This window comes from Sorex araneus, chromosome 2 (assembly GCF_027595985.1).
Source record: "Sorex araneus isolate mSorAra2 chromosome 2, mSorAra2.pri, whole genome shotgun sequence".
NCBI classification, from domain to species: domain Eukaryota; kingdom Metazoa; phylum Chordata; class Mammalia; order Eulipotyphla; family Soricidae; genus Sorex; species Sorex araneus.
Window position 1 is genome coordinate 69,587,334 of NC_073303.1, and position 14,171 is coordinate 69,601,504.

The 14,171-nt window shown below is 38.6% G+C and overlaps 1 pseudogene; it reads right to left on the reverse strand.

Moving 5' to 3' along the window:
* LOC129401681 (ADP-ribosylation factor 1-like) overlaps positions 1-11,867 on the reverse strand; it is a 38,261-nt pseudogene extending 26,394 nt beyond the window's left edge.
* Between the last annotated feature and the right edge of the window lie 2,304 nt (positions 11,868-14,171).

Below are 14,171 nucleotides of genomic sequence, written 5' to 3' on the forward strand. Positions count from 1 at the left end.
TTAAATTGCTGGGTCATATGGAAGTTCAGTTTCTAGCTTTTTGAGGAGCACCAGTATTGTTCTTCAGAAAGGCTGGACCAGCTGGTATTTCTGCCAACAATGAAGGAGAGTCCCTTTCTCCCCACATCTATGCCAGCACCAGTTGTTCTTGTTCATTTGTATATGTGCCAGTCTTTGTGGCATGAAATAATATCTCACTGTTGTTTTGATTTTTTCATGCATCTTTTGGACATACTAATTTCTTCTTTGAGGAAATTTCTGTTCATTTCTTCTTACCATTTTTTAATGGGGTTGGGTGATTTTTCTTGTAAAGTTATACCAGTGCCTTGTGTATCTTTGATATTAACCCCTTAACAGATGGGTATTGGGTAAACAGTTTTTCCAATTCTTTGGGCTGTCTTTGTATCTTGGTCACTGTTTATTTTGAGGTGCAGAAGCTTGTTAGTTTAATCTTTGCTTCCACTTGTTTGCACTTGTGGTCCATTGTTTCTTTGAGCTCCTTATGCATCCATAAGAGTTCCATTCTAAATTCTGTATCAGTGAAGTTATGGAGCTCATTATTGAGTCACCTGGGCTAGCTTCTTCACTCAGTAAGCCTGGTGGGTTTCTACACGCTTTACCATTGTGACCTTTGCAGTTTGGATTCTTGTGCTCAACGTTGCTTTTGTGTTTCGGGGAGAATGTTGATTGAACTTGGGGCTAATGATCTGCTGGCCTAATATTGTTAGGTGGTTGAACTGTTCTAGTTGGTTCTGAAGAAGAGGATAATTTGTGGTTCTAATGGTATATGATGGGGGAGATGAACTGGCAGCTGTGTAAGCAGCACCACTGGTGAGACCAGGCCCTGAGGACGTCCAAGCTGGGATGTCTGAAAGTCACAGCCTCGTAGATGGCATCAGCGATCAGGTGCTGCTGGTTGCTTGCTACTATATTTGCATTTTTAACCTATTTTACACAATACTTATTATTTGACAAAGGTAGATAAAATTTGCTCAACTCTCCCTTTACTCAATTTGTACTCAGAGCATTTGTATCCTATTTAAAATTTAAGTAATGCTGGCTTGTGTAGTGAAAGGTTGACCTTGCATATACAAGATTCCAGGAAGCAATATAATTAACTCATAAATATTCCACATTAAAAATAAAGTATTGATCTTTGGAGACAAAGAATTCAGATTCAAATCACTGACTAATCCTTTAAAATTCCAAGGAACAGGAAGTCCTAAGAAATAAATACATTTCCTAAAGAACATTCCTCTTCTGTTTGGAAATGTCACTGAGTTTTCTTCTCAATTATTAATTTATTGATATAAATTAGTGTAAAAGAGTGTAACTATTTATATATTGTAGGAATCCAGTGTTGCTACGCCATAACTGCGAATGCCAATAATCTTTTTCTTTGTTTAGAAAGGTCTTCCCTTTCAAAGCCCCTTCTTACTTCCTTAGAAAATGTTAGCTCTTTTTGGTTTGCTTAGTTTTGAGGCCACGTCCAGTGGTGCTCAGCTCCTGGCTCTTACTCCTGGCTCTGCACTCAATGTGGAATGTCGAAGATAGAACCCCCATCAGCCATGTGCAAGCACTGTACTTAGCTGAGGCCCCAGAAACCTCAGTTCTTTTGTCAGTGTCATGGGTTTATTTTCTTATAACCTTGCCTATTCTCTCAATTTTTTTTTTGAGATTGTCATCTGTGTTTCTCTTGAATTATTTCGCTTACGGTGTGTGTGTGTGTGTGTGTGTGTGTGTGTGTGTGTGTGTGTGTGTGTGTGTACTCCAACTTCTTTATCCACAGTGTTTTGGGCACTTGGGTTGTTTCCAGATTGTAGCCATAGTAAATAGCACTGCAATGTTCATAGGTGTGTGTATTTTATTTTGAATTAGTGTTTTTTGTTCTTTTCTTAGGATAGAGGACAAGGAGTGGACATGCTGAATCATATGGTAGTCCTTTGTTTTTTTTTTAAATTAAAGTATACATACCTTAGGTATTAATCCTTTGTCATTCCATCATTGTTTGTGTATGTGTGTGTGTGTGTGTGTGTATGTGCATGCGCACGTGTGCATATTTATGAGTATGTGATTTGGAGTAATTTTTATTATTCTGGCACTACAAGATGCTCCAGACTAATTTTGTTTTAATTTAGATAGCACAGTGGGTAGAGTGTTTACCTTGCACGCGGCCGACCCGGGTTCAATTCCTCTGCCCCCCTTGGAGAGCCTGGCAAGCTACTGAGAGTATCTCGCCCACACCTGGCAAGCTACCTGTGGTGTATTCAATATGCCAAAAACAGTAACAAGTCTCACAATGGAGACATTACTGGTGCCCGCTCGAGCAAATCAATGAACAACATCGATGACAGTGCCATAGTGCTAAATTGGTATGTTCAACAATATGTCTGCCCATTGCCTGTTTGTATTTCAGTTAAAAATATAATAAACATGTATTGTGTGCCAAATGCTTTGTTAAATGCTTATTATACTGTTGCCTGTTTTTGTCTATAAGTAATAATCTTCCTCCTGTTGGTTATCACTTGAATGTTTATGCTTCTTTGCTTTACAGAACTTCTTCCCCTCCTCCATGTATTAGGTCATTTTTTGATGTCACTAATTTTATTGTTATTAGATAAGGTGAAATGTATGATTTATAGTTTATGAGTAAAGTAGCTTATCCTGGCAACATAATATTAAAGATGAAGCAAATGTCTATTTTATTATAGTGAATATAGTTTCTTCTAGATGTATGTAATCATTTTTTACATTTTCTCCAAAGTACTTTTAATGTTTAAATTTTTTTTTATTATATTCAGACCATTGTGACTATGATGGATACTTGTTCTGTTTTCTTCAAGTTTCTCCACTTTCCTTGGCACTATTTTTGCTTACAGTCCCAGGATTGAACCTAAAAGTTCACACATTCTAGTCAAGTGTTCTACCACTGAGCTACATCCCCATTCACCCCACATTCCATTTATCCATGAAATTAACAGGAATTTGTCATTAATAAAACCTCAGAATATTTCAACTTACTTCAGAATATAATATTTAAAATTGAAGAGAATTTTCATAGCATATATTATAAACTCTTTCCAAATACTTTTTTTAGACACAAACTTACCCAGGACTGAAATAAATCACCAATATCAATATGTAAAATTTTTGATGCAAACTAAAAATGCATCAAACTCAGTAAAATTTTTTTTTTTTTTTTGCTTTTTGGGTCACACCCAGCAATGCACAGGGGTTACTCCTGGTTCTACACTCAGGAATTACCCCTGGCGGTGCTCAGGGGACCATATGGGATGCTGGGATTCGAACCTGGGTCAGCCTGGGTCGGCCGCGTGCAAGGCAAGCGCCCTACCCGCTATGCTATTGCTCCAGCCCCAAACTCAGTAAAATTTTGAGTTAAGGTAGTGAATATTTTTATACATAAATACCTGTGTAGAAGGCTCAAAAATTTTAGTACAGTCCTAGACTTATAAAATACAATGTATTTTATACATTCTTCCATTTTATATATTTATAGTGAACTAATGGTTTTGCAATGAGTTTCTTTATAGTGTCTTACTTTGAAAGATATAAACTATCTTGAATTTTGTCTTCTTTATTCAGATATAGATCCTATTATCATGCGAAGCTCATATATCTTTATAGGACTATGTTTGATGAACTTTAAACTGACATATCATGATCTTCCTCTTAATTAGAGGAAAACTCCTGTTTACCCTGTAATGCACTCTGCTATTTGCTTGTTGACATCAGGGGACTTTGAGAATTTTACTATGGTGACCTGTACAACGAACAGCTTTAAAGAACGTTCTGGGAGCATGCAGCCAAACCTGACAGGTCCCAGAGGAGCTTACCACTGAGCTGCAGATGACAGATGGCCACATTTAGACACATTATTATTGAATTGATTTTATGGTTTTATGAAAAAAAGGGTTTTTTTTAGTTCTATGAAAAAAAGGGCACACATACATCTATCAGAAATAATATCTATGCTATAACCCTGTCAAAATGTTGGAATTCAGATTTATTCTAAAGTGGAATTTTGGGTTTTTCTTTGGGCCACGTACTGTAGCAGTCAGGGATTATTCTTGGCTCTGGGTTCAGGGATCACTCCTGGAGGGCTCCAGGGACCATATGGCACGCTAGAGATTTAATGAGGCTGGCCACACGCAAGGTAAACACCCTACCCGCTGTACTATATCTCTCTGGTCTCTGAAACATTTAAGGCTTGTTACCTTTAGTAGAGACTTTTGGAGTTCACTTTCTTTTATTTTTGCTTTGGGCTACACTCGGATGCTCAGGGCTAACTCCTAGTGCTGCACTCAGGGATCACTTCTGGCAAGGCTCCAGGGACCATATGTGGTGTTGGGGTATTGGACCCAGGTTGGCTGCGGGTTCTCTACCCACCGTATTATTGCTTCTGCCTCCATTGTCTTTTGGAGACTCCATTATTCTTATATTATTGACCTCTTCAAAGGTCAACGACATCTATATAAAAATCCAGCAGTCAGTTATTACTGCTTATCATTGGAGAATTAATCTATGCTAGGTTTTTTCTTTATGCAATTGCTTCTGAAATGAGATCAGTTTTCCATTGAAGAATCTGTGACGGATTTGTATTGCATGTAAAAATCAAAAGACCTAAGGGGTCGGAGAGATCATACAGCAGGTAGGGAACTTGCCTAGCAGACCTGGGTTTGATCCATCACACCACATTTGGTCTTATCCCAGACAAGAGAGATGCCTGAATGGAGATAGAGGAGTAAACCTTGAGCACTGCCTGTGGGGCCCCCAAAGAAGCGCGTGTGCACACACACACACACACACAAATGAACTGATCTGGAGCTACCAGTCTTTATGTGTCACTCATTTCACTGTTTTGATTATAATTGATGACAAATTTGTGTTGGTAAGAAGCCCATAGTGGTTAGGGGTACAGGGGCTAAGTATACCACTGGTGATACTTGCTCAGCTATGTGGGCCTCATAGTTAGGTGCGAGGGTCCAGCAACGTGCTCATAATGTTGCTTGCTGGAAGCTCTGGATGTTCCCAGGCCTACACTTGGGGGTAGATAAGGGCCCACGAGGTGCTGAGCATCAAACTTAGGACTTAAAGAATGGAAAACGTGCTCCATCCTCTTCTGCTTTCTCTTAGCCCTTGTCTCTCTTTCTAAATCATGAAACAAAAGTTTAATCATTCTATATACTTTGACAAACATTTATGTGCAAAATATGCACAATATTAGTAATTTAACTCAAGGGCACAATACATATTTAGACCTCTAGAACAAATTTATTTTCTGGTATATATGAAACTTGGATTCTATTGAATGAAGACTCCCCACTTCTGACCCTAAGTTCTTGAAACCACCATTCTACTCTGTTTCTATGAGTTTGACAATTTCATTTCATTTATTTTTTTTTGTTTTGGGGTCACACCCTCGTTCTGTGCTCAGGAATAATTACCAGCGTGACGCAGGGGACCATATGGGATGCCAAGGATTGAACCTTATTGGCCACATGCTAAGCAAGCAGCATCTCCAACTGAAATATCTCTCCAGCCCCATGTTTGACTATCTTACACTCTTCTAATTGTTACAAGAAACATTTAGTATTTGTTCTTCTGTGACTGGTTATATTACTTATCAAAATATTATCCAGGTTCATTCATTTTACAGCTCATTGGAGGATTTCCTTTTTATAAAAAATTAAGTAACAGTCCACTGTAAGAACACACCACATTCTCTTTATTCACTTATTTTTGGTGGACATTTAGATTTTTTTCTCCACATCTTGGCTATTGTGAATAATGCTGCAATGAACATAGACTGCAGAGTGCAGGTGTCTTTTCTTGATCTGGATTTCACCTCATTTCTTCCTTCCTTCCTTCCTTCCTTCCTCATTTGTTTCTTATCTTAACATCTTCCAAATAGGATCAATTTTTCAGTCATCATAGCAAATTCCTGGATTTGCAGCTTAAGTGATTCATTTCAATCCACTGGTGTTATTATTCTTAATTGATGTTCCATATGTCTCATCTTTATACAGTGCAAGCCTTTTTAAAGATGTTTCTTAAGACCTTTTGACATTATTCCAGTAAATTTCAATAATTTTCTTGATTTCTGGAATAATAGAACATCTAAATTACTCTTGAGAATTTAGTGCCCCTTCATTTTATATCATTCTTCCCAATGTTTCTTCTCATCATAGTTAAGCAATAAAACGTGTTTAATAATTTAATTTCCCAGTGTGTGTGCATGTATATATACAACTATTCTTCCTTTCTTAGATAGCTGGTAATATAGTTTATTTAACATATTGTTTTTCCAATTTGTTATTTTTACTTAAAAATCTATCCTGGAGATCCCATTTGAGAAAATATTCTTGAAAAAAAAAAACCCCAAACCAAGATGTACATTGTTCTATTAAAAATTCCTCAAAATTAATTCAATCCATTCTATTTTGGTCATTTCTGGTTTTCTAAGCTCTTAAAATCAAACAAATACTCACCCATATACATTTATGAATAGTTGATAATTTTATCTTTGAGGTAAATTTCTAGAAAAGGGACAAATTAAACCTAATGCAATTTCACTGAATGCCAGTTGGCATTTATGGTATAAATACCATACCATATAAATAAATAAATATAATATTTTATGACATAAATATCAAATACCAATTACATTTTCTGATACCCTTCAAGGGGTTTGCAATATTTCATATTCTTAATATTTATCTCTTTATATGTATTTTAATGTACATATCTATCTATATATAGAAATATATCACATACCTATTTTCATGTGGCCTTAAAAAATATCTGGTCAAGGGGGCTGGAGTGATAGCACAGCGGGTAGGGCGTTCGCCTTGCACTCAGCCAACCCGGGTTCGATTTCCAGCATCCCATATGGTCCCGTGAGCACTGCCAGGAGTAATTCCTGAGTGCAGATCCAGGAATGACCCCAGTGCGTCGCCAGGTGTGACCCAAAAAGCAAAAAAAAAAAAATCTGGTCAAGAATTTCATTTATGCCAATTTTATAAGTAGAATGCAGTGTGTTTGTGTAATATTTACTGGTATTTTTCTTACTATAAGATATCCTTTTAATTCAGAGTTTGATAAATTTGAGTCTTAAGCATATGAATACCATGTGTATTACCTTTTCTAAAATCTATTTGTTTATATGCCTCACCTGTTTTAAGAAGAGAATTTAAAAATAGATATTTTAAATTGCCTATGAATTTGCCATGAATTTTTAATAGTTATATAGTCAAATGTATTCTTTTCCTTATAGTTTTAAGATTTTGAGTGGGAAGAGTTTTCCTCAAGTTTAAGTTTTAAAGAAAGTTACAAATGTTTGTGCTGTGTAATTTCATTATTTAGCATCTACATTTGTTATTATTTTTAAATTTTCACGGGTATTTACTGCTAGAAAAATTAATTTAACTTGTTGCTTTCATATAGATATTAAATTATCCCTGCACCATTTATTAAAATGCCCCATCTTCCCACTTAGTTTGTGGATCTACTTTTAACAAATATAACATTAAAACATGCATGTTTTGGAATCTTTATGCATTTTTGTTTATGTACCTGGCCCATGTTATGGCAAGATTGCACCATTTTCATTGTAGAGGCCTTAGGAAAATATTTATGTCTCTCACTGGGCTGACAGTCTGTTCTCCGACTCTTGCCTTTCCTTTTCATGTGAATCAAGGTTCACTGAATTTGCACTAGATTGCATTTCGTTTAGTAGGATTTCACAAAGACAGAATGTTTAATTCTTTTATAATGGAAAATTGCCTGCTCGAGCAAATCGATGAACAACAAGAGGACAGTGCTACAGTGCTATAATGGCAAATAGCAAAATAACATTGTGCAAGAATTTTATAGCAAGTAACTGTACTTGCCTTGCATGTGAAGAATCTGAGTTTGATAACTAAAACAAAACTCATGGCAAGCAGGTTTCATTTCACTAAAAGAACAAGAAGATCTTAGCATATTTTGTTGGTGAGAGTGGTTATTTTTTCCTTTTAAAGACTCTTTACAGATCTAGTAAACCATGCCGACTTAGAAACGAATACATTCATTATGCATAGGACAAAATTGGCTCTGATAGAATAAAGGAGAGATACATTGCATTTGAAAATTGATAATTATTGTGATAAAAACTTTCTGACATCTGGTGGTAAAGCTTTGGATATTTTTGTGTAAGATCCAAGACAAACTTACATATTTATTATATTGGATTGTGTGGGATTGGATGTGTGTGTATGGGCACACACTAACCGTCTTTATTCAAGTGCATGTGGTTGTGTCCATGTCCGCTTCAAAAATATAATGATATTTCTTAACAATTAATATGAGTGAAAAAAACAGTAATTATAATGTATAGAAACTCTAAAATCTGACAGTTTCAGCTGGAAAGAATTTTGCTAATGAGCTAACCGGACAAAATACTAGATTTTGAGTTAATACATCGCTGTCACAGGTGATGCTGTTCTCAAAAGCTTGATTGTACTTCAGTAAAATATCTGTCTAATATAACTATTTTTTTGTGATGAGTAGGAGGAAACATCCTTGCAGATTAAAAAAATACCAATGACTGGAACTCTTGATGAGGAAAAAAATTAACACATTTCCTATTATTTTGGAATTGAGTGTTGAAGCATAGAAGTGGTGTCATAATTTTGGCATTCCACCAAAGCCTTTATGATACTAAAATCTGATTATTAAGTGTCCTTACTGTATTTCAAGCACCGCAATGGTCTCTATCAGTAAATGTCAACATAGGCTGAGAAGGCAGAGACAGGTTACAGATGGGTGTAATGTGATGGCGTGGAGCCATGCTAGTTATGGTTGGTAATAAAGGGAGGAGGAGCTGAAAGAAGAGCAAATCACTGGAAAATTTTGGAGCATGTACTTTGAAAAATTCTTTTCCTTTCTCCCTTCTTCTTTTTTTTTTTTTTGAGCCACAACTAGAGCAAGGAATAATAAGGGCATACTCTTGCTCTGAGCACAGGGATCGCTCCTATTGAGGCTCAGGGGACCATATGTGGTATGGGGATCAAACCTGTGTTGGCCACATGCAAGGCAAATGCCTACATGCTGAACTATCTTTCTGACCTCTTAAATTTCTTATATTTAAAAGGCATCAGTAATTTTATTCGCCTCATGCTATTTTGATATAGTTTTCTAAGCGGTGGGATTATTTCCTTTTAAAACAGAATTGCCATTTGTTTTTGAGGGGGTGAGCTCCCAAGTGGTTCTCAGAGGCTTGGGGGCCACTCCTGGTGGTATTTAGCCTATCAGCCTGATGACTGAATATCATGGTCCAAGGATTCAGCACTGCTCTGGTTCTGCAGTACCAGGGACAACCTGGGCAACCCCAGTGGTGCTGAAATATTCCTGGAGGACCCTCACCTTGCAGGCATATGATGTCCAGGATCATGCTCAGGTCTGACTCATTCAAGGTTTGTTTCTACCCATATACTGCACCCCTGGCCTGTCCACATAGTTATTTTTTTTCATTTCAGCATTATTAATAATAGCCAGATCTGGAAACAACCCAACTGCTCAAGAACAGGAGACTGGATTAAAAAAATGTGGTTTATATCAACAATGGAATACTACTCTGCTTTAAAAAAGACAAATCATTCAATCCACTGTTACATGGACGGCATAAGAGGGTATCATGCTGGCTGAAGTCAATCAGAAGGAGAAGGTCAGAGATAGCTGGTTAAAAAGATAAAGTGGTAGCTGGTAAGGCACATCCCTACACAAGGCTGACCCAGGTTTAATCTCTGGCACCACATATGGTCCTCTGAGCCCACCAGGAATGATCTCTGAGCACAGAGTCAGGGCTAATCCTTGAGCAATATGGAATATGGCGCCCCCCACCCCAAACACACGAAAACTATTTAAAAAACAAAAAATAGAAACAAAGGTCTCCTTCATATGTGAGATATCATGAAACATGAAAGAATGCCTGTTGAGCAATGGGTGAGGGGCTGGGGCGGGAGAAAGTGGATGGGAGGGCATCTGGAGACACTGGTGAAGGGATGCTGACACTGATGGTGGGTTTAGTGTTGCATGCCTGAAGCTTTATTAGTAACATAATTCTAACTCATGGTGCTTAAACGAAACTTAAAAAAATATTATTATACACAGACAGCAAAAGGGTTCCCCCCTCTCCCAAAGAAACGCATCTACCCTTGCTTGGTTTGCTCCCTCCCTCTAATTCTTTTTCCTTCCTTCCTTCCTTCCTTCCTTCCTTCCTTCCTTCCTTCCTTCCTTCCTTCCTTCCTTCCTTCCTTCCTTCCTTCCTTCCTTCCTTCCTTCCTTCCTTCCTTCCTTCCTTTCTTTCTTTCTTTCTTTCTTTCTTTCTTTCTTTCTTTCTTTCTTTCTTTCTTTCTGGTTTTGTTTCTTATTTTTTGCTTTTGGGCCACACTGGTTATGCTCAGGAATTATATCTTGCTCTGTGCTCAGGGATCACTCCTGGAGGAGCTCAGGGGATCTATAGGGTGCTGGGGATCCAGCCCAGGTAGGCTGCATGCCAGGCCTGTGCTCTACTGTTTCTCTGACCCTCACCCCTACCCCAATTTCTGTATCAGTGTTGAAAGAGTCATTATTTGAGACATGGTTTAAGTAATCCTGAATTGATAGTCAAATTTCCTCCACTTGCTTATTCAAAAGACCTAAAGATTATTCTTTCCCTAACATGTTTGTTTAGTGTTCTCTTTGCTTTCCAACTCCAGTAGCCATTTCCAGTCTGGTTTAGATGAATAATATTTTCTCTATTTTCTTGTAATTCATTGACTGGTAATGGATCAATAGCACAGCAGGTAGGGCGTTTGCCCTGCACACGTCCATCCTGGTTTAATTCCTGGCATCCCATATGGTCCCCAGAACTTGCTAGGAGTAATTCCTGAATTCAGAGCCAGGAGTAATGCCTGAGCATCTCTAGGTGTGACCCTCCACACCGAATATAAATAAATAAATGAATAAATAAAATCCATTGAGTTTTGGCCTTCTTTTCTTTCTTTCTTTCTTTCTTTTTTTTTGGCTAGACTTATCAGCCTAATTTTCTGTTTGGATTGGGTCATTGTACAGCATGAATTCTTTTGCACAGACTGCACTAATGTCCTTTAAAACCTGGCTGGTCTCCAGTCACAGAGCACTGCCTCATGGCTCCCGCCCGCCTGGTCTCCATCCTAGCACTGAGTTATGCTGACTTCGAATGACCGCTTTGACGAAACATGCTGTGTGTCCTCAGGTCATCATCTTTTTTTTAAATGTTCTCTACTATGCCTGAAATTCCAGTTGCTCATAATTCTGTCCTTGAGGTAAGATTTTATGATTGTTTCTTGCTTTTTTATTCTTCCTATCTTCTCTCTATTCCCATAAACAAGTTAGACTATAAATCTTAATATACTTTGATCATAGATAGACCACATTTATTATACTACATTATGATTTATAGTTTATAGACATAACTATGTATGAAGATTCAAGTCTTTGAAAAGAAAGACTGTTGAACACATATTTTAAATTATAGCCCCAGTATTTTTCTTTTGCATGTGGTACTTAGTTGGGAAGTTAGGAAGAGCTTAGCAAAAAAATGAACCTGAGTTCTTTTTTTTTTTTTTTTTGGTTAGGTGGGCACACCCAGTGGTGCACAGGGGTTACTCCTGGCTCTCCACTCAGGAATCACTTTTGGCGGTGCTTGGGGGACCATATGGAATGCCAGGAATTGAAGCCGGGTTGGCCGCGTGCAAGGCAAATGCTCTACCCGCTGTGCTATCGTTCCAGCCCTGCACCTGAGCTCTTGTGTGGGGGAACATACCTTCTATGAGCAGCAGCGGCATGCCAATTATGCCTAAGTAGGAGACAGACATATTTGGATGAAGCTATAATAAATTCAATGAGAGAATTATTTTTCCTTCTTTTCATTCCTCCTGTTGTGCTGTTGTACTGAACATGGTTCTTACACAGACTAGCTGGTGCCAGTTGCCCAGTTCTAATTGTACTCATGGAGTACATGAATTGTATTACTTTAGTTGTGATGCTGGTGCACATTCTGACTGTGGTCTGCTGGGGGTTGCTAAAGTCCTTGAGCATGGGTGTGCTTGCTGGGGGCTCTCACTCCTGTTCCCAGGGCTTGCACACTTTCATAGTTGGGGTGCTCACTGCGAATTGTACCCTTTATGCCAGAACTCACACCCACCTGGCTACAATGAAGCTGGAAATTTCCTGAAACACCAGGGATCTTCAATGCAGAGCTGCCGGGTATGAGATCTGCACTGCCAGGATCACAGATGGCGCCTCTTAGTGGCACCAGGGATCGAACTAACAGCCTCACACATCTAAGGCAGGCACAGCACTGCCACTGAACCATCTCTTCGGCCCACAGGCTATTTTTTTTTTTGAGGGGGGACACATCCAGCAGTGCATAGGGCTTACTCCTGGCTCTGTGCTCAGCAATCACTCCTAATTTCTCAGGGGACCATTTAAAGTGCTGACAAAACCTGAGTTGGTCTCGTGCAAGGCAAGTGCTTTTCCCACCGTACTATAGGTCTGGCTTCAGGGAACTGAGTTTTTAAACAGCCCAAGTACCAGAGAAGGAACACCCCATACACCCTACCCTATGCTGAGAGAGTCCTTAATGAAGCACAGAGGCTGGGCCTGTGGAGCGAGTCTTTCCTGGTATCTTTGGGAGAGTCTACCAGAACCGTGCTCTCAGGCAGCTGTCTGTTGAGGGAAACCATTCCTACTCCATCTTCTCTGACTCAGATTTCCTGTTGCTGCCTACACTGACTATCTCCAACCAGAAACCAGAGGAAAAGGAGCACTTGTGATGGAATCTGTATATCAGCCCCTCAAGACACAGAACAGTCAGGAAGGACAACGAAAAACGTAGGTGAATCAATCAGAGAAGACACGACTGCTCAAGTCTTGCTCTTAAAGGCAGGGGTGCCAGTCAGTCTACGGAGAAAGAGACCTATGATAAAACACCTTTTGTTTTTATTTTAGATTCTTTTAGTAGTAGTTACCTGGATGGAAATCTCAAGAGTATTTTCCTAATCCTTATCCTGGGAACTGCACCAGTTAAGTATAACAAGAGTAACAATAAAATTACTCTTTATAATGGGCCAGATGCTGTGCTCAACACTTCTTAGTTTTTGTTGTTTTTTCCTCATTTCGCTCTCCATTTTGCGTACATGAAACTGTCACAGAAGACAAGTCATCTGCCAGAAGTGAGTTTGAAATCCCGTAAATCAGACTTCTGCCTCTAAACTCTTCAATTATACTGTTGCAGGTATTTTAAGTATTCTGATCTGTACAAAGCCATGGCTCCCTCTAATAGAATTCTACCAGGGGAAGTTCTCTGAGACAAACTGCCATGCAATTGTGCCCAATGGTGTCTGTGCAAAAGAGACCTACGGACAGATAAGCTTGCTATTTTTGACTTAAGCACAACGATAGGTTATATTACTTTAAATGAGGGGGAAAAGGATAAAAATGCTAATGAAATCTGCTGAACATCAGGTTACCTGGGAGGTTTTTAATTAGAAAATCTCATTGCATGTGCCTAGTGAAACTATAGTACTATAGTTGAATATAGACCCGTTGGTAATTAAGTGATAGTAAGGTATAAATTTTTCCCTAAGCAGGTTTATTTTTATGTACATTGCTTGTTAATGAAATAGTCTCCATGAAATACATAATGCATAGCATAGATCTTATTTTTTAAATTTTATTTACTTAGTAACGGATTAATCTAGTACTACATAAAGATGGCATTCCTTTCCCTTTGTCTAACTCATGGGCTGGAGCTATGAATGTTTTGACTTACCAGTGAGATTGATGTCAGCAAACATGGATAAATTTGCTCTTCTCGCTTTTTCAGATTCTGTGGTTTAGAGATACGTTTTACTTTCACGGAGCAAACTGGACCTCACAGAGTCAGAACCAGTTTGTTCAGATCCTGCGTCCTTCTCCTTTGGACAGCAGAGAGAAGCCTCTGGGAGGGGATCATCCACACCACCCCGGGTGAACTTCACCGATAGATGGACAGATACTGTGAGGATCCTGGCAGACAGATCAACCATGTGCCTTTTGTCGCTACGGCATCCGCTGATGAAAAGGAAAAGGCCACTGAGAAGGAAAGG